Here is a 21,319-nt window from a genome sequence, read left to right as displayed (position 1 = left end):
AACCGCACTGGTATAGTCACCCATTTTATTTCAAAGCCTACTAATCGAGGATCAGTTGAAGTATGTGGAAAAGCAGTTAATCAGGGTGGAGGTCTTGGTATGGAAATACCGTGTGTTTATATTTTTGACGGTCCTAGGAAGCACGTGGATTTACTTGAACAATTAATAGACGTTGGCAACAACCCAGCAATACGAACGGAGGCCGATGGTGATAGTGGCAAGCATAAGACGTCAAAGAGGAAGAAGGCTACAAGCAAGGAGTGTAGCAAAAGACCAAGAAAGTGAAACTTTTGTGTAAGCGTATCAGGCAGAAAACTTTATATAAGGACAGCAGACTGGGTAATGCACCGGAAGAAAGAACTGGTCAAATGCGTCATGCTATTTTGCCACTGTTTCATTTAGTAATAAAATTGTATTAACCCGCCGAAATCTGTCATAATTTGACCAGGGTACAAAATCTCTAATTACCGCATAATCATGACAATGTCAATAGACAATGCACAGATACAAACAGTGTCCGTAAAGCGGGGTTGACGATGTATAAGAGTTTGTCGCTCGGGACACAGAAAAGTGTCCGTTGTCCGTATTAACGGGTGTCCGTAATAGGCGGGTTAATTTTAGAACAAATATATAAGCTTTTCGTCGGGGAAAACGAAACTGTCCGTAATATCGGGGTGTCCGTATTAAGCGGGTGTCCGTAGAGCGGGGTTCCACTGTATCTGCTTTTAGTTCGTGCAATTAGTTTATTCTTTTCGATTGGCGTAGTCAGAGATAGAATTTCTAATTTCTGAGCAAATTGTATTTTAAAAGAGGGCAACTTTATAAAAACTGGTCTCGTTCAAATTTTTTTTTTCACGTTATACGTTCGTGGATCTCTTCTTAATTTAGGTCCACAAACTTGCAAAATAAAATTAATGGCCAAAATTTCAGCCTGAAACTACGGTGGCTTCAAAGGGACATACACTTTTCTCTCTCTTTTTTTTCACTCGCGACTTGGCTGCTACTTTCTTGCTACTTAACTGCGACTTTCTTGTGACTTGCTACTTTCTTGCGACTTAGCTGCTACTTTCTTGCGACTTTCCTGCTACTTTCTTGCGACTTTCTTGCGACTTGCTACTTCCTTGCGACTTAGCTGCGACTTTTCTGCTACTTTCTTGCGACTTACTACTTTCTTGTGACTTAGCTGCGACTTTCCTGCTACTTTCTTGCGACTTACCTGTTACCTTCTTGCGACTTAGCTGCGACTTGCTACTTTCTTGCGACTTAGCTACTACTTTCTTGCGACTTAGCTGCGACTTCCTTGCTACTTTCTTGTGACTTAGCTACGACTTCCTTGCTACTTTCTTGCGACTTAGCTGCGACTTTCCTGCTACTTTCTTGCGACTTACCTGTTACTTTCTTGCGACTTAGCTGCGACTTGCTACTTTCTTGCGACTTAGCTACTACTTTCTTGCGACTTAGCTGCGACTTTCCTGCTACTTTCTTGTGACTTAGCTACGACTTCCTTGCTACTTTCTTGCGACTTAGCTGCCTGGCTACCTAATAATAATAATAAATAATAATATTTAATATTTCTAAGGCGCAAATTAACATGTAAATATGATCAAATGCGCCTAACAAACCATATGAGTAATATAAATTAAACGATATGCTATGAATAGTGTGATTAATTAAAAACTAATTATTTACAATAATTATGTACATTAGGCTAAGGTAACGAGCTAAAAATTAAAATATTAAAAACAAGGGATCTAGTAAAAATGTATATAAAACATCAAGAGCTATTCAAACGCTTTTCTAAATGAAAATGTCTTCAGTTTGGACTTAAAATGGTTAAAATTGTCCTCCTCTGTTATTGCACACGGCAATTTGTTCCAAAGTGATGGTGCAGCAGCAGTAAATGCCCTGTCACCAAGTGTTTTCTTCGTTTTCGTGGATGGTGGTACTAATAAAACTTGAGAATTAGAGCGTAGACCATACCGGGAGGGATTTTTAACACGAATAAGATTACAAATATAGTCCGGTGCCTGACCATGTATGGCCTTAAAAGTAATTATTAAAATCTTATAAACAATTCTGAATCTGACAGGTAACCAATGTAAAGAATATAATACAGGAGTAATGCGACTAAAACGCGGAGTCGAGCAAATTAGCCTGGCAGCTGCGTTTTGCACACATTGTAGCTTATTAATATGAGTGGTCGGTAAACCATGAGAAGACTGTTGCAGTAATCAATGCGTCCCATTATGAAGGCATGCACTAGCACCTTGGTAGACTCAACCGTAAGAAACTTCCTAATACGTCTAATGTTATGCAGATGATAAAAAGCAGCTTTACATGTCTTCGTAATGTGTGTCACTAGACTTTGGTTGGAATCAAACCAGGTTCCGAGGTTTCTTGCAACAGCAACAGGGGCAACACTCACGTCACCCACCGATAACTTCTCGATGTCCACCTTGCTAAGCTGTTGTCGTGTACCAATTATTAAGAATTCGGTTTTGTCGTCATTTAGCTTTAACTTGTCAGTAATCATCCACGCTCTGATTGCCTTTATGCAGAGTTCCATTGCTTCGATTGCATCAGATTGACTTGATGTGGTGTCGGGCTTGAAGGACAAGTAGAGTTGCGTGTCATCTGCATACGCATGTGAAACAGGTAGATGATCCTTTATCACCTCAAATAGCTTGCTAGAATAGATCGTAAATAGCAGGGGTCCCAGACATGAGCCTTGAGGAACCCCATGTGGCAGCTTGGAACTCTCAGAGAGACAGCCGTCTAAAAAGACGCTTTGCGATCGGTCAGAACGGTAAGATTTAAACCACTTCAGAGCCGTTCCTGTGATACCAAAACTCGACTGTAGACGATGAAGTAAGATTTTGTGGTCCACCGTGTCGAAAGTCGCACTGAGATCTAGAAGAACTAGAAGTGTCACGTGCTGGCGGTTCATATTCATTAGTATATCATTCTGGACTTTTAGGAGCGCAGTCTCGGTACTATGGCATTTACGATATGCAGACTGGAGTGGAGGATACAGGCCAAGATCCATCATGTGGTTGTACGTCTGGTCAAATACAGCGCGTTCTATCAATTTTGATAGGAATTGAAGATTACTCACAGGTCGAAGGTTTTTAAACACCGAATCAAGGCCAGTCTTCTTTAGGAGGGGGTTGACAAGAGCTTCCTTCCATTCACCAGGAAAGTAGCCTGAGAACAACGATGAGTTAACTATGCGCGTGATGACGGGGAGGAGCACATCAAGACAACCGACGACCAGTGATGTTGGTATGGGGTCCGTTAGACAAGACTTCTTAGCTGACGTCTGGATTAACGCCCATACATCATTCTCAGTAAGAGGGTGGAAGGCGCTTAAAGATAAACATGTTGGAACGACTTCTACTTCAGGTGGAGTGGGTACTCCATCATCCACAACAGTGGCATCGATGTCTAAACGAATTCTGGTGATCTTACGAACGAAAAAGCCGTTGATGTCATTGGCTAGGGCCGTTTTGTCATGATAGTCAGGAAAAGATAATTCATCCTTTCTGAAAAGGAGTTTCTTGGTAGCTCTAAATAGCCTTCCTTGATCGGCACTGTTCTCATCGATAAAGTTGGTATAAAACGCCCGTCTAGCTTGATTCATGAGATGAGTCACGTGATTTTTCTTAGACTTAAAGATAATCAGGTCTAACAGCGATTTAGTTTTTCTCCATCTTCGCTCAGCTTTCCGACGTATTCGTTTAGCGGCATCTATGTCAGCGTTGTACCAAGGTACCCTCGGCCTAGCCCTCAAGGTCTTTGTTTTTAATGGCGCATGACAATTGGTCATTCTGGACAGAGTTTTGCTATAGTTACGTAAAAGCGCATCAACTCCCTCCGGGGTGACATTAGTTAACTCATCGGATTGTTCTTGGCATAATCCAGAGGCAGCTAAGTCAGCTTTGAGTGAATCCAGGTCCACTGATTTGAGCCTCCTGTAAGTGACCTTCTTAGTTGTCACAGCTGGTTTATCTTGAAGTAGCTTGCAAAGAAGTGATGCATGGTCTGATATGAAACGATCAGTTTGTGGTGAATCCTGAATGATTTGGTCAGACCATCGGGTGATAATAAGATCTAGTGTGTGTCCATCAACATGAGTTGGCTGGGAGACGCGTTGCCGTAGACCAACAGACTCCAAGAGATCCGACAGTTTGAGAGAGTCAGGATCATCAACAGCATCAACATGGATGTTAAAGTCACCGGTAATCAGTAGCTGTTCCTTAGACAGAAGAATGGATTCAAGATAAGTCGAAAACTCGGTGAAGAAAACATTGGTTGACACTTTATGTTCATCAGAGTATGGCGGACGGTAGATGATAACAACGCGGAGATTGTGCGAAGATGATGACGTCACAGTCCACTCAGAGAATTCGAATGATTCCTTTTCATCCGCGTCAATTTTCTTAACACCAATGAATCTCGATATACTAGACCCGTTCCGCCGCCACGACGCCCAAGACGGGGGTGATCTATAAACTTGTACCCGTCGGGGCACAACTCCGCCCGTACAGCTGCATCGTCCGCACTCAGCCAAGTCTCGGTGACCGCAAAAAGATCATGGACAAAAGTCTTGGGACAAAAGTTCACTTTTGGCGCTTTTGCGTACACGCCAGGCGCGAATACAACTTCACCTGCCTAACCTCGCCCCCCACCCCCCATACAATGTTGAAAACTGCTACGTGCAATTTCAACTGATTTTCAACCTTGTGTTGGGTGGGGACGGGGGACAGCAATCCATTTATAAAGGATATAGCAGCGTTTTCTTCATACTTCAGTTCTAAAACACAGATAATCCGTTACATTACATAAGTGTCCCAAGGACTTTTGTCCACGATGTAGCTGGGCCACGTGAGACGGCAGGCCAGATTGTATGGATTCTCCAGAAGAACAGTTAACGGAGGTTGAGCAGGTATTTTGACACTTTTTCATGTCTTTCGTACAAATTAGAAATGTTGAACCTATGACAATTTATATTTTACGGTGGCGTTCAAAGGGACATACACTTTTCTCTCTCTTTTTTTCACTTGCGACTTAGCTGCGACTTTCTTGCGACTTGCTCATTTCTTGCGACTTAGTTGCGACTTTTCTGCTACTTTCTTGCGACTTTCTTGCGACTTGCTACTTTCTTGCGACTTAGCTGCTACTTTCTTGCGACTTTCCTGCTACCTTCTTGCGACTTTCTTGCGATTTGCTGCTTTCTTGCAACTTAGCTGCGACTTTCTTGCTACTTTCTTGCGACTTAACTGCGACTTGCTACTTTCTTACGACTTAGCTACGACTTTCCTGTTACTTTCTTGCGACTTAGCTGCCTGGCTACCTCGCTAGGCAGCTTGCGTCGGTAGGCCAGGTTGTTTTATTTGAAAACAACGTGGACTCCTATCAATAATCGGTAGTCTGTTTTGCCTTGGCTTTACAGTATAGCTATGAAGTTTTTCGCGGTTTCACTTTCATTTTGGTGTGCTCTACGTCGCTGGCAATGGTTCCATATTACTCTCCTGCAATAAGAAAGAATGCAGTAATGCGAGATAATCGAGAACTATTTTAATCTCGGGCTTACTGCACCAGAAATCGCATCATTTCTCGTAAGTGTACATGGTATCGGGATCTCGTTACGACAATTGAAAAGAATACTCAGACGGTTGGGATGTACAAGATGTCGGCGTCGAAGTAATTTGAATGAGGTGGTGTTTCTCGGCAATGCAACCTGGCCTGCCGTCTCACGTGGCCCAGCTAGGTAGCCAAGCAGCTAAGTCGCAAGAAAGTAGCAAGAAAGTCGCAGCTAAGTCGCAAGAAAGTAGCAAGTCGCAGCTAAGTCGCAAGAAAGTCACAGCTAAATCGCAAGAAAGTAGCAGGAACGTCGCAGCTAAGTCGCAAGAAAGTAGCAAGTCGCAAGAAAGTCGCAGCTAAGTCGCAAGAAAGTAGCAGCTAAGTTGCAAGTGAAAAAAAAAAAAGAGAGAAAAGTGCATGTCCTTTTGAAGCCACCGTACTTTGAAGCCACCGTATTGAAACATCTCCACGATCTACTGTCAGCTAAACATTAATTTCCATATGGCTTCCTTCTACACCCAACATTGGGTGACTATGTGCTATATTTTTTTTCAAACTATCAGTGGCTACAATACCAAAGTCAAACAGTAGCAAATTGTTTCAAGGAACTCATATTTGTCACTTCTGTGCTGCCCTCATAAATTCCCCTACCACAAGAAAAGAATAATAACAGTTACAATTAAAAACCCCACGTGGCTTTTTTTTTTTGAAGAGCTCGTGAGAGATGTATACCAACTTATATAACGAGCGCGCAAAGTATTTTTATTCTCATACAACAATTGTTTTTAGCAACGTTCTAATCAAGGGAAACTACAAGCTCCATCGAAACCACTCGCTTTCGGCTCTAGTTGCAACTGACTTTTAAGCATTTTATTTTTTATTTGTATGGTCTATAAGAGTATTGAGGATGGAAGAATATGGTTCTTTTGTTAAAATGATAAACGTTTAAATATAAGATGATTACCACTTACAGTTGTAATTGAGCATTTTGCTCCGACACCTGCAGGGAAACAATTATTGTATGAAGTCAATATGATGATATGATGCGTTTTATGACTGCAGCTTGAGAAAATATCTCGAAATATACAATCTGTGGTGTGGAAACATGACCTAGTGCCTCGTACCTACTAGAGACCTACTGGCTACGACTTATCGAGTCTCCCTTGTTATGATAATGTTTCTGGGAAGGAAATTGTTATTTTGTTTGGAGAGGTTTCTTGGTGATGCGGGAAGTGAAAGAATTCCGGCCTCGCGGAACATCTTATTTACTGATATCGAACCAAATCCCCCTTAATCTTTGAGAAAATAATCAATACTGCTCGCCTTGTCTATCTCAACAATGTTCCTGTTTAAGGAAACGTGATCCAACGAATTTGAATAGTATCTACCTCACCTTTTCTTTTGACCTTAATTCCTCTCTCAAGTTTTCCAACTGTTTTCGGTCTCTGTGTCCAGGAGGGAGGGGGCGTCTCCAAGCAAAACATCGGTTAAATCATCACTGCCAGTGTGACGTCACGTTTCGCTTGGATGAAATTCAAAATGGCCCCCAATGGGTGAAGTACAAGAGGTTGATAAAAATGCGGAATTTCGCTCCGATATTCTGCCCCATTTTCTTAAGTTCGTTAATATGTGGTTTATATTACATTGAGGAATCTTTATGTGGTACTTTTTGGTGGCCAAAATTATCAAGAGGTAGATAATTTGATCGAGAACTTTCTGTTTTGAAGCCAATTTGTGGAGCAAAACTGTTAGCTGGTTGACCTTTCGAGGGCCACCGCATAGCGAAGCAGAGCCCTTTTGACCCAAGAATAGGAGGTTCGACAGAGGGTATACTTGGCTTCTTGTATGTGGAATTTCAGTTCTTCAGTGCTCGTGGTTCGTCTCATCAATCCCTTCAAAGTACAAAGAATGGCTGTGTGGAAAGAACAGCCATGTTTCAGATAGCCAGATTAGGTAAGTTTTCACCTTTGTCGTACTACAGTTTACATTTAGAGCAATATCCGTAATTTGGTTAATAGTTATGGCTTGATCAGTGATTCGGTTCTATTTTATTTTGATTTTATTTGAGAAAGAGGAGCCTTAGTTTTCTTTTATATGCTAGGTCTGCCCCAAATATTATACCAAAACACCATATTTTCTCTTGATTATACATAGTTGTGTTACATTAAAAACTCAGCTTTGTTCCTGGCCGGCCGCCTAAAATTTGTGACAAACTTTTCCCTGATTTTAGTTTGGAATTCGATATTTTAAAAAATGATAAATGCTGTTAATCCAATAGATCCATCAGAATCTATTGATTTGCGAGGTCATAATCAGCTAATAGTCCCCATTTATTCATCTAAAAGTTGTAGCCCACTGAAAAAAGGTTATTAAAGACACTTCTTGTTTTTTTGCAGGGAATGTCACTGGAAGGAACATATCATAATGCACAAATTTCCTTCCAGAATGCCACACTGGGCAGCACTTAGGGATTCTGATGAACATTTTCCCTTTGAAGGCTAATGCCCCACCCCCCCCCCTCCCATAAAGTTTTTAACTCACCTTAGTTTAGATTTTTAAAAATGTCTTTATCATCTGTCAAGACATGCATAAGAGAGCTACGATTTGTTTCATGTTTAATCATGCTGTCAAATTTACAAGTTCCTGCTTCATTTTTGCACCCCCTTAAGCACTTTTCCACACCTCTAGTTAAACTCCCACTGATTATGACAGCCCAAGATATTTCCTTTAAAGGGACAGAGTCATACAAAGGCTTACCACAGCTTGATTGTCAGTACAAATCAATTGACAAGTTCAATTTGGAATTAATTTGAGATCCCAAATTTACGGTAGTTTCAATTAATTGGTGTGAAGTCAAAAAAAATGTGACTTTTCTGTTATATCAGCAACTAAAATAGATGTCACCAACCTTATTGATTTAAACACCATAATGAAGAAAAAGCTAGGGCGGTGAAACTCAACCATTTTTACACAAGGATAACTGAACATTGAGCTATGAAGACATAAAACAGAGCAAAAGAGGGGAAATTCTCTGGAGCTAACATCAAGGTTTTCAGCACTGACTGCTATCACACTAACCACAAAGAAAACCACTAACAATGGATCAGGCATGACATGTATTACCATATATGGTCAGAATGAGAGCATAGCTGCTAAGCAGAGTGGAGGAGAATGAAGCTCATGGGCCTCGGGAGTCTGAGGGAGAAACTGATTCAGTCAATCAATCATTCCTTTATTTGGTAATGCAGGTTTTATGAAAAGTAGCCTTCATTCGGTGTCCACTCCATGGACATTATCCATTCCGAAAAGGCAGGAACAGATGTCCAAGGAGAAATGTGCAAGCGAAAATATTTGATGGATTAAATGGAACATATAGTCATAATTGAAACTATAGGCTGATGTGGACCTGTGAAGAGCAGGAGATGATTATAAAAGCAGAATAAATAAAAAGAGCTAATAGGAATAAAACTTTGTTAAATTAAAAAATTCAATTAAATAGAATAAATGTCTGATTGTCTTTACAGCATTTCAGCATTCTAACACATTTCGTAGTATTTGCTGTAATTTATTTGGAGTGCTATGCTGCAATAGCTATTTGGTGACATTTAGTGGAGGGCTGTTTTTTAGTTGGAATATGATGAGAACTTAAAGGGATGAAAAGATGTAGAGATATTGTGTTACGTTATACTGCACGTGCCCTAGCCCGTGTTATTTTGATCACCAGTTTGATTTCTGTCAATCAGATGCCTTGTATGATTATTTGATTTCGTAACAATTTAAGCACAAGGACCGTCTGTATTTTTGGGAGCCTGCATTGTGTACAACACTGGGTGAATAAATCACTTAAAGCTGTTTCTTTGTTGTATGTTATTACACATCGATTTGGCTACAAAAGACTACAATGCAGCCTTGAAATTCTAGGAGGCTCAAGAAATAGGAGCCATTACAACATGCCAATGCAGGACAGTTGCAGCATCATTAGCCTATTCCAGGCTCTCGGTCTCTTTCTCTACCAGAACCCGCTCAGCCACTTTTTTTTCGATCATGCCCACTGACTGAGAACCTGGAACAGGCTATAGCATCATTCAAGATGTGGCATTGTTCAAGAATAAGCCAAGTTATCAGGTTATGACAAAAGATAAATCATACAGCAAAATTGATTTTACCATAACTTAAATGCTATATATGTTTACACCAAAATTGTACACCAAAATGTAAGTGGCAAAAAGAAAACCAAAAACAGCTTACTCAGGCTAACTCTAATTTGAACTTTGTTGTGAATATGAAATCACAACACTGAACACCGCAATTGCAGTGGACAGCAATAAGTGAACAGTTGCAACGAGACAGGAAAAAAAGCCGACAAACCTTCACAACAAAAGCCAACAAAGCTGCTGTACGATTAACGCCAACAAATTTCACCAATTAAAACACAAAAGGCAAACGAAGTTGAAACACAAAGAATTGCAATTAAAGGCCTGATAACAACCACCAAAAGTGCTCTAAAACAGACAAAAACCGATCACATCGCAGGGAAATTTTGGTGGAAATCAAGAAATAAACAACATCTCAACACTCAAACGGATTGATGAGAGGAACGGCTGGTTTAATCGACACAGAGATACACGCGGATTAAACGTATACTATCAACGCATAAAACCTCCTATTGATAAGACTATTGGTAAGACATTTAAGAGAGAAAACGCGAACGTTTTACGTTGACTTATCTCGTGCCGTTTTCAAGATGGCGGTCCCGCCACTTACCCGCAACAAAATTCAGCAAGAATACACGATAACGCGCGCACAAAACTAAAACAGATAATGCACAGAGACAAAAACTAACAACAAACTGTACACACCTACACTAAGTTAGAGAACAAAAGCGATATTAGGCCTGTTTTTTTGTCTTTCTTAACCTCTGTTGTCCTTCTTCGATGGCGTAATCTGAATAGGCTACTCGAAGCGCTCGCTCGTTGCTATGTGACGTCACACTGGTAGCGATGAGTCGGTCACGAATCAATACCGGAAAACAATAGAGTCACCCCCTCCCTCCTGCCTGTGGCGTTTTTCACTAAAAACAAGATTGATAATCATATAAGCCTGATTTCGAATCTACTGTGAACTTGGTCCTTCCTTAAGAAACTTTGCTAAACAAAGCAATTCGAAGGCAGTTCATATTTCTTAAGCCAAACGTATGAAAGCCGCGAAATCTTGTTTTCAAAATCAGACCGATTTTGGCGAGTTTAATTCAGGTTTCTCGATCAGTTAATAATGTTCGTAATAAGTCTCGAGCGATTATCTGAAACTATTGAAGGGTTTATGGGGTTAGGGTTACGGTTAGGGTTAGGTTAGGGTTAGTCTAAATTACTGGGCACACGACCGATAGAAAATTTTACTTGGCGTGATATAGCTTTCATTTATGCCTTCTGTCTGGTATTAAGAAAATCCAAGCCTTCTTTATTAGTGCTATGTTACAGTTATTCCATGAGATCGCGTTGGATATGAGATCATGGATAGCCAATGAGTCGTGTAGCGCCGAGCTGGCTACAATCATTTCATACTTAAAAACGCCCCCAAAATAGAGAAAACTAAAATAAAATAAAGACAAAAACGCCCCAAAAATTAACCGTACGCTTACCATATTTGTAGAGCATGGTATAATTACTTTTGTCATGTAGCTGGCGTTTTTCCCGCAACTGCGCGCCCATTCATTGGCTAGTTCATCGTTACATGACATCTAACAATGAAACTGTTTCCTGCCAAATGCCATGAGTAGGCAACATTGCGAAAACTATGACGTCAAACGGGAAACAGCTCACTGTTACCCGCTAAATGTTGACCGGTGTTGCACGTCATTTGTCAATAAAGTGATTATTTTTTCCACCGGTTTGACCCATTTGACCCATTTTCTATATAACAAATCACTTAATGACTGGTCCCTTGAGGAACAGTGAATTTTGTTTCCCTCGAATCTCAATGTTTCCCTTGACTTCGTCTCGGGAAACATTGCGATTCTCGAGAAACAAAATTTACCGTTCCCCTCCGGACCAGTCATTAAGTGTTAAATATACAATCATGTACCACGAGGGCTAAACCAATCAAAACACCCGAATTGTGTTATCCAATGATCAAAGCTATCCACACCGCACAACGATCCATTCCAAATTCTTAGCATCAGAGAACCGGATCGGTATAGAACAACGACGAATATCGATAAATTACTTACTCAGCATATCTCACGACATTCGCTATTTCTTTGTCTTTCCTCTTCGCGATATTCTTCAATTCCTAAAGGAGAAGTTAATTTCCTGAAATCGCTGAGTTAGGAACAATACACATAACCTATTTGTTTTTGTCACAACTCCAGAAAAGTACAATTAAATACTTGCAATTGTGCTCGGAGTTCCCGGTTACCTATTAAATGTACTCTGAAATTAGTTCCACGAAACAACATTTGAAAAGTAAGCATCTGATGATTTAACGGGTACACGCTAGTTAGTTACACAAAAATAGGCAATCTGGCCTCAAATCTATCAGAAAATACGAAACATACGACATTTCATTAGGCAAACTCTATATTAACCAAATACTGGCGAAAGAGCTACGCGACAATTGTAAGCAGTGGCGTTAAAAACATGTAAATTATTCATTGGTCTTTCCTTTAATCAGGTTTACTTGCATTCACTGTATTAATAATTATAACAAAGTAACGGTTTTTGGCTGGTCAAAGTCAAATGCTTTACTTACCCGACGCCATATTTGTTATGATAAAGATTCTTTCGCCTATGGGCAATTAAACTACAAGTTACGCAGAATTCGATGAAACGAAATCATTGATTTACCTTTGTTACGTTTGTTAACGACAGGTAAAGAGATTTCCAGCTTTTCAGGCTTCTGCTGTTTTACTGACACTGCTGACCTTGATTAGCTTCTAATCTGTTCATTTTATTTGAGAATTGAAGACAGTCCAACACTACAATGCGATAGTCGAAAGTAAATGACGCCGTCATTTTTAAACCATGATTCGACGAATTAACCGCTCGCGCGCGTGCGTCCTCAGCTGCGCGCGACAAAATTACGCTTACGCTTACCATATTTGTAGCTCGTGGTACAATCTTTTATTATTATATGGCTTTGTCTCAAATGGATTGGAAATAAACAAATTCAAGAATTTGGTTGGCTAAAATCGATATTGACCGCGGTCTAGATTTTCCCATCTAGACCGGCATTTAGACCGACCTTGTTCTAACAGTTGTCTTCAAAAAGTTACAAACAAAAGTAATACTGAAGGGAAGAATTAGTAGACCTTCACGAGGAAGCAGGTAAAGAAACGAGCAAACGTTGGCAAATTTGAGTCCTGTCGAGGTCCGGGGGTACTCCCAGAAAAATCGGGTGGGGGTGTGCGGCCCGCTTCCCAAAACCCTTACCCTATTTGTGACCAAAATCTGCGATATTCCTTACCATATTTACGACCTGACCAAAAATTCAAAACCCTGTTTATGACCTAACCCTTAAATCAAAACTCTGTTTCAGACCTGTGTTATAATAAGTTCCCTAGTTTAGACCATTTAAATCACCGTAAACATAATTTGTGAAGGGCTTTTGTTTATTTTCTTTTCGATAATGATGAAAAAGTGGCTGCTTCTTAAAAAACATACCCATATCAAGGCTAGAGTGCGAAAACCAGACCCTATTTATGACCAAAATGGCCAAAATCAGTTAAAATCGATTCCCTATTTATGACCAAAACAGCTGAAAAACCATACCCTTTGGGGCTGCACATACCTATATGGCCCATATAAGGAAGTACCACCCTCCCCCCCCTCGGGGGGAGGGGGTGTCGAGGAAGCAACGAGTAAAGATGAAGTCAAAATTGAGAAATCTTTGCAAGAGTAGAAATCCAAAAACATTCAATACAAGACTAAGAGCGATTTAAACGCAAGGAAGAAATTTTGTGAGTCACTGATACAGTCTAGAGCAATTGAAAACATACCTCCGTTCGTAAACAAAATGGCACTGAGTACGCATCGTGTGCATAAAGCGGCTTCCAGCGAAGTTTTCAGCCCTACTTACATGACAAGCGTTGAACTTTTTCTGAAAGTGGGTGCTTTGTTAAATTACATTTCAGATGGTGTAGAGCCACAGCTCCAGTTTCCGGCCATAAATTTTACATTTACATTTTAATTTCAGACTTAAAAGTCTATTTAGGGGGAAAACTTAATCTGTTTTATTGTAACCACTTATAAAGTAATGAGTTGTATCAAGTAACCGAATGTGTTATGAACAAAGTTCTTTATAGGTAAAATAAATAGGCAAATAACTGTAATCAACTTAATTTCTATCGTGCCTTTAGAATTACCCTAGCGAGTCGAGGGCTATTCTGACATCGAGGGTTATTCTGATTCTGATTCATTCACTGCTTTAAAAAATCTTTGAATCGAAGGATAGAAAGTTCTTACCCGAGAGCAGGCCTGAAACTGACCAAAATGTCGAATCACTAAGGTTTTAGAGCTCCAAACCATACGCTTTGTCAGAAGACTTTCATTACGAGTACATGATCCGATGACTTTCCGTTAAAACAAACGATGCGCGTCCATGCGCCGAGAGATCTCCTGAACTCAGTGGAGAGGGAGAAAGGGAACAAAAACGTCGAACATCATAAAGTATCCATGAATAGATAACATTTCCAGTAAATTAAAACAAGTAATTTGGTGAACAAATTGAGTGATTTCTAAAAGAAAACAACTGCAATTTGAATCCGCAGTCGAATAAACTGCAACCCGCGCTAGTCGTCGATCAATAGCGGTTGATAGCTATATATCCGATTGTTTATAACTATTTTTTTTCTTGATATTTGTCGGTCAGTTATAGTTGGTGAAGTGGTAAGATTTAGTGGTAAGGTCCTGGGTTGGAATCCTGGTGACCGTGACAGAACTTTTTTTTTCTCCCGAGCTACTAGCGGAATAGAGTAAATTTTCCACCAATCAAATGCTATAGTTCGTCATAGCGACGCTTTCCATAGCGCTCAGTTAAAGCTAAAATATAGGGTGTTATGACAGACAGCACTGTTGCTATCACGGTAACCTATTACGCCATGAAGATAACCGCAATTTGTTCACTAATTAGTAGTTATTTCTGTGATACTAAATATTGTAACATCACCTGATAGAGGGTCGTAATATTGCTGCTGGAAAGTGCTGGAACTAAGCTGCGAAAGAAAAGTAAAAGCGGTCGAAAATTATCTGAAAGGGTAGAATAGAACCACTTCTTACTGTCATGAACCCCAGGAGTAATAAATAGAATATTACATGGTCGCTTAGAGACGGAAAATTGGTTTATGCATTGGTCTGTCAGACTGATGTTGTTCTAAATTATAAACTGTAGCTCTGGTGTGGGGCATAGGATTTACACAGCAAGCTATAGCTAGTAATATTTTTATGCACGAGTTTTGTTGCATCAACTCCGTGATAGTTGCAACTTCACTACTTTATATGGTCAGTGCTATTACTGAGCGTAATTTTACGATGGCAAGGGGTACATTCCAGGAGTACCCGTCGGATCCGTTCCGCAAAATATCCGCTCTGCAGACTAAAGTTGAGCTGGCTGGGAATCTTAGGAATAAACAGAATCTTGCTGAGAATTTAGCTTATCGAGAGCTAGCTAGCTGGAAAATTTTTTTTGGTGTTCAGATAGCTTACACTGTGGTTTTACAAATCAGTTCTGGCTGGAAATTACATTCCGGATGCGACCGCTGACTGAAGTGTGTCACTTGACACTCTCTGACTGCTTGACCTTTGTTTGAAAACATGCTTACAATATAATGTTAGTTGTTTATTAAAGTTTTATTTACCAGCAAACAATAGAAGTCTGTTCTGCTGTCATTTATGGCGTGAAATTAGATCGGTTTCTTTTCCCTTGACGCTCCTTTTTCCCACGTTCAGTTGTATGTTTAACCGCCGTTGATCCGGTCGCCGAAAATCATCGTCTGTTCTGCTTTCATGTTCTATCGTGATACAACTGGTTATCTGGTAATGACGTTTCTTCGTTCGTGCAGTCTTTTCACATTTTTGCCTGGGTCCGGTGAGACTCCGGTAACCTCGTAATATTTTGGAACTAAAACATTGTTCCCGTATAATTTTGTGTCCAACGGTCGGTTTCAAGCGCGGTCAGATTTTGCCGACCAGTTGTTTGAGGGTTTGGCTGCCAGAGAACTCTGAGGACTCCACTGATAAATTCAAAGGTTCAGGTAAGAACTACTTTGGAGTTGAACTAGCTGAATCAGCCTATGTATTTAATATTGATAATGTTAAGCAATGTGTGCGGGAAAAGCCGGCGCAGTTTTTCAAACCCAACGGAAAGTGCAGCTTCAGTGAAGACAGTGAAAGCGAGAAAAGGCCCAATATGTCTCAGAACTTGGAAGGGTTTTCGAAATTGTCAGTCCATTCATCCACAGTGATCCTACTTCCAAGTGTAATTTCAATTCTGTAATTTTAACGACCAGTAAAATCCGGTGCTGCCGTCGATGATGACCGCTTTTTAACGCGTCGAACATTAAAACATGAGCTATTGAAACATATTTGCCGCGTCTTGGACAAACTGACGAGATATTGAAATGAACATTTTTTCCCGGTGTAAGAAAGTATTGTTTCCATCGCTTTCTTTACTGAAGTCCGATCATGTTCTTTATATAACTGAAGGCTGATTACCTATTGCTGCCTTTTGGTATCGCCGAAAATTTGCCCTGAAAGAGCTGTAGACCAACACACCTGATTTATCTAGTTCCATACTAATTGTACTGTACTTTGGCATTTAAAAGTAGGCAATCATATCATTCCAGATTTCGTTCTTTCGGTGCCGATAGCGCCAGGACAATAATGTGTAATTTAATTTCTTATGCGTTCCATTTTTTAACGCTAGTGTTTTTCGCACATTCAGTTTCCGTCAGAGAACAAGTTATTTTGCATGCCTGCGTTGCTACCAGAAATGGAGACATTTCGCCTTATTGTCCCTCTTTTTATGATGGCACAGACAGTGATTTTGTCTTGGAACAATTATCGCGCGGTTCAGTTCATGTAGCTTAATGGCAAAGCGCGGAACATGGCACACGAAAAAATAGGGGAGGGGCGTGGCACCAGTTCACACCACTCACTAAATTCACGCTTCTGGGTTATAGTTTGATGACGAAATGAGCAGTACAAAATTGTTCCACAATTATTGCTTTTGTAAACAGTTAAATCCTTGCTTCTTTGACTTGCACCAGGGAATGTAATTTTCAGCAATGTAACATCAGTTAAAATCTAAGACATTTCATTGAATACTCTCATGAATGAGCTATTTTTGTGAACATAGTTCTTGATCTAGATCTTACATTGAGGAGCCCGATAGTATCACCAGTTTTGTATAATATTATGTGTCCGTGGCTGTATGCGTATTTGGATGCATGTGTGCGTTTGTAGACGCGGGGAGGACGCCGGTATAAGAGTGACTGTGGAGTATGTTACATTTTCTAAAACGTATCATTTTTCAGGTGTAAAATTAACTGCCTGAACTATAAGAAGCACAGCTAAAGATGCTGCAAACGTTACCCGATGTCATGGACTGGTACCGAAGAAAAGATGAGCAAATTTGTTGATGAAACCACGACATTAAGTTTGTGAATCTTTTATGCTGATCGTCCAATGTATATTTATGACATTACATTGATCTGATTGATACATTTTGTTAACGAGTCTCTAGACGTAATGATGCTGTTAATAACAATACTTTTACGGTGAACGGCCTATAACATCCCAACAATGCCGGGGTCTTTGCTGCGAAACTTTTCACTTACTGTGTGAAACTTTTACGGTGATCTGCCTGTAAAATCCCAACAATGCCGGGGTCTTTGCTGCGAAACTTTGCACTTAACTGTGTGAAACTTTTACGGCGAACGGCCTGTAACATCCCATTAATGCCGGGGTCTTTGCTGCGAAACTTTGCACTTACTGTGTGAAACTTTTACGGCGAACGGCCTGTAACATCCCAACAATGCCGGGATCTTTGCTGCGAAACTTTGCACTTAACTGTGTGAAACTTTTACGGCGAACGGCCTGTAACATCCCAACAATGCCGGGATCTTTGCTGCGAAACTTTGCACTTAACCGTGTGAAACTTTCACCGTGAACGGCCTGTAACATCCCATTAATGCCGGGGTCTTTGCTGCGAAACTTTGCACTTACTGTGTGAAACTTTTACGGTGAACGGCCTGTAACATCCCAACAATGCCGGGGTCTTTGATGCGAAACTTTGCACTTAACCGTGTGAAACTTTTACGGTGAACGGCCTTCAACATCCCTTCAATGGGTATTTATGAAATTTTTACTGTAAACTACCTCTAGGAATATGAGTGTCTTTGGTTGTTTAGCTTTCAAGTTAAATTAATTTTGTGAAAGTTGTGTTGACAGTGCTTTGCAGTCTTGGTTAAGGCATGGATCAGTGACATGGACTGAGATAGATCACCAACATTCAAGGTATGTATTATCAAGATTTTTTAAAATTCATTTTATGATAAAGATTCTAATGTGGTTTATACACTTTTATCTCGCAATTCCAGAGTGGGAAGCTCAGAGAAGACAGTTGTCCAAAGAAAAAGAAAAAGACGTTTTTCAATACTTTTGAGGTAAACAGGGTGTTACTAATCAATACTAAACCAGCTCCTTTTAGTTGTTTTAGGGAGCTGACATAACCCTTTATTTTTCAAAAAAATCATTAGAAATAATTGTAAACTACTAAATCGGGGTGAACATATAAAGTGTGCTGCTATTGTTGAAATTACAATCATTATTGCACTAGCAATGTAGAAGTAAGGCCGATATGTATTAGTAAAGGACTTCAATATTATTTTTTTGTTCATTTCCCTTACAGCATTATGTAAAAGTAATTTTGCAACAAACATTTCTTTGGTGAAAGCAAGTTTGATCTGAATGTCTAGAAGGATTAGAGGGGTCCTATTTTAAACATTAGCGTGAATCATTTTAGATGTCAGAACGTAAAGTGCCAAACTGTCACACGTATGCTGAACCTGGAAGGCATCTGAAGTATCTGAAAACAACTTGCTGGGAGACACCTTGTCCGATCCGCTTAAGACATAAATGGTAAGTTGTATTGTTTTTAAGGGATAAGATAATCAAAGTGTAGATTTTGCTCACAGCTGCAAAAATAACCACATATTGCTAATTTATCTCTAATAATAGTCAACAGACGATAGGCTGTTGAATAAAGGTCCTAAACAATGCGTTTGTTTTTAATCTAGGTCAAAACGCTGGCCAGAATATTTTTTTCGCCTATAATTGCCTTGCTGGCATTTCAAATGTTACTCTTTACTGCTGGCTGGCTACTTGGCTAATTGCCATTTTTCTAGCTCGGTATTCAAAATTTTCATTATGTCTGGCTGGGAGTTTTATGAAATAAAGTCGATCTTGCTAGCAGTGAAGAGCGGATATTTTTTTCCCAGGAAAGTTAATTATTAATGGTAATTGACGTGGGAGCACAGAATCAGTGCTTGGGAAGTCACATCTTAAATTTCCTGTTAAAGTGTCGTTGGGTACTCCTGATATTCTACTGCTCACAGAGCTGGATCACATTTTAGCACTGCTGTAACTCAAGTAACATTGGCAGTGTTATTTCATTCGCTTTAGTTTTCCCTCCTCTCCCTCGTTGGTTACTCTGTACAGACACTTCAAATGACAGCTTCTTTGATTAGTATGTATAATTATATATGTCTGATTTATGTTCTCTCACTCGTCAATATTTATAGTATTTATAGTATTTAATTTCATGTTCGTAAAAAACAAATCTGTTTTAACTCAGTTTACTTGTTTCTTGTGCAGGACTATTTTTAGTCTATTATATTTTAAGTAGTGCGTGTTTCAATATAATAGAATTATCAACAGTTAAGTTAGATCAAAGTATTTATAGATAATCATTACTAAAGGCTGTCTTTCATCCCAAACACTGCCTGACTCATTACTCGAGCTTCCGTAAGAAAGCCCGAGTCATAAAATACAAGCCGTTCTTGGTCGCCAGACGTTCCATGGTCCCAGACGTTCCATACGTAGACTGTGGAAACTGGGGACGAGAACGCGACATTCCTCGCTCTTTGTGACAGAATGCGACCTTTTGCCAAGAAGTTTTTGGCAAGAATCGTGCCTTATACGTTCATCTCACATACAAAGATATCGATCGTTTTCGGAATGGGTCGGCCCTCGAATTATATTGCCTGAAAACCAGCCAGGTAAGCAAAGGTCATGCTCGAAACGTTCTCATGAGATAACTGAGCCGATCGCGGTATGAGTTCAAACTACGAAAACACCGACAAAAAATAGGCAGTCAATGACTGCATGTGGCTTATAGAACATTACAGCAATTCAAATCATATTGCGATAAAACGAGCTAAATGCGAAAACGTTTTTGGACTCGTAGGTTATTTAAAAACATAGGCACGCAAGGTGTGCAAGAGTTATTTTTTTTTTGTGAATTAAAAGCCCCTGGAGGTAGCAGCACTCACTCTTAACAGTTATGGTAAGGCTAATCCAACAAGTTTGTTTTGGTTACGATGTACAGCGCAGAAAGAAAAAAAAGTAGAATTTGTTTCGCTGTAGGTTTAGCTTACATAACGTTCTTTTATTCGTATTGTGTAATCGTCGATCGTTCGGGCGAGGATAGTTCTGAAAAGAACTGTTGTTGGTGACTAACGTTTCGACAAGTTGAGCGGAAGTCATCTTCAGAGTCAAGTGAATAGTGTTTGTCAGTCGATGGTGTTGTAAATCTGTTCTGTTGAAAGTGATTGGTCAGTTTAGCCATGATGGTATTGGCTGTAAGACTCGTGTAAAGTTGTCATCAGTCATTGGTCGTTTTCGATCCGTCTATTGTTAGTCAAATTAGTCCTACCGTCAGTCAAATTAAGTTGGTCTGTTAGAGGTCCGTTGTCGGTTTCGTTTACGTCGTCGATAAAGTCATTTGTAAGGTGCCGGTAGTTGATGACATCGGCGTTTGTTCCAAGTTAGTGTACCAGCTTTCCAGAGTCAGTCGTTGAAAATAGTTTGAACTGTAGGTTCTTGTATTTATCGATATCATTGTGTATTAATTTGAAGTGGTTTTATTGTTAACGGCAAAGGTGGCAACAGAATAAGACCGCACTATTCCGTTACTCGACGTGTCAGACGTGACTGTCTAATAATTAGATTAGTTTTTGTTTATCCGTAAAATGATAATTAGCGTTTTTAAAGAAATCGTTCTTGTTCCATTTTTCACTAGATATTTAACAATTAGACCCGTAGCCCGCAAGGGCTACGGGTCAATAGCCCATGAGGCGAAGCCAAATGGGCTATTGACCCGTGGCCCTTGAGGGCGAAGGGTCTAATTGTTTTAGTATCACCCAACTAGTCGGACAGAAAAGGCAATAATAAAGTTAGCAAATGCAAGTTAAAGAAATGTTTATTTGGGAATAAAACGAAAGAAAGCGTCACGCTCGATTGCGCCAATTTCGTTACTCGAGGACTATTACTAATAGTCCTCTAGTAGCGTAGCCAATCAAAATGCAGGATTTGCATTAGTCCACTAGTTGGGTGATACTAATTAACTTTATACCAGTTTTCTCCGGCAATGAAGAAAGAGCACACCGCCCCTATGTTTTCGAAAAAACAAGAGTCTCGTGTTGTATACCTTTATGAGGAAAACAAAAATATCAAGTTACAAA

At 39.9% G+C, this 21,319-nt stretch overlaps 1 long non-coding RNA gene and 1 pseudogene across 1 annotated transcript; both read left to right on the top strand.

Moving 5' to 3' along the window:
* Window positions 1-4,906: 4,906 nt before the first annotated feature.
* LOC145469209 (uncharacterized) overlaps window positions 4,907-21,319 on the top strand; it is a 109,710-nt pseudogene continuing 93,297 nt past the window's right edge.
* On the top strand, window positions 7,133-8,092 carry LOC145470386 (uncharacterized). The gene is made up of 3 exons (XR_014042486.1): window positions 7,133-7,150; window positions 7,353-7,536; window positions 7,980-8,092. It is a non-coding gene; the product is annotated as an uncharacterized LOC145470386 (long non-coding RNA).

The sequence above is a fragment of the Orbicella franksi genome, chromosome 15 (genome assembly GCF_964199315.1).
Source record: "Orbicella franksi chromosome 15, jaOrbFran1.1, whole genome shotgun sequence".
In the NCBI taxonomy this organism is placed as follows: domain Eukaryota; kingdom Metazoa; phylum Cnidaria; class Anthozoa; order Scleractinia; family Merulinidae; genus Orbicella; species Orbicella franksi.
Note: the sequence above shows the minus strand (reverse complement) of the source record. Positions and strands in the feature narration are given on the sequence as shown.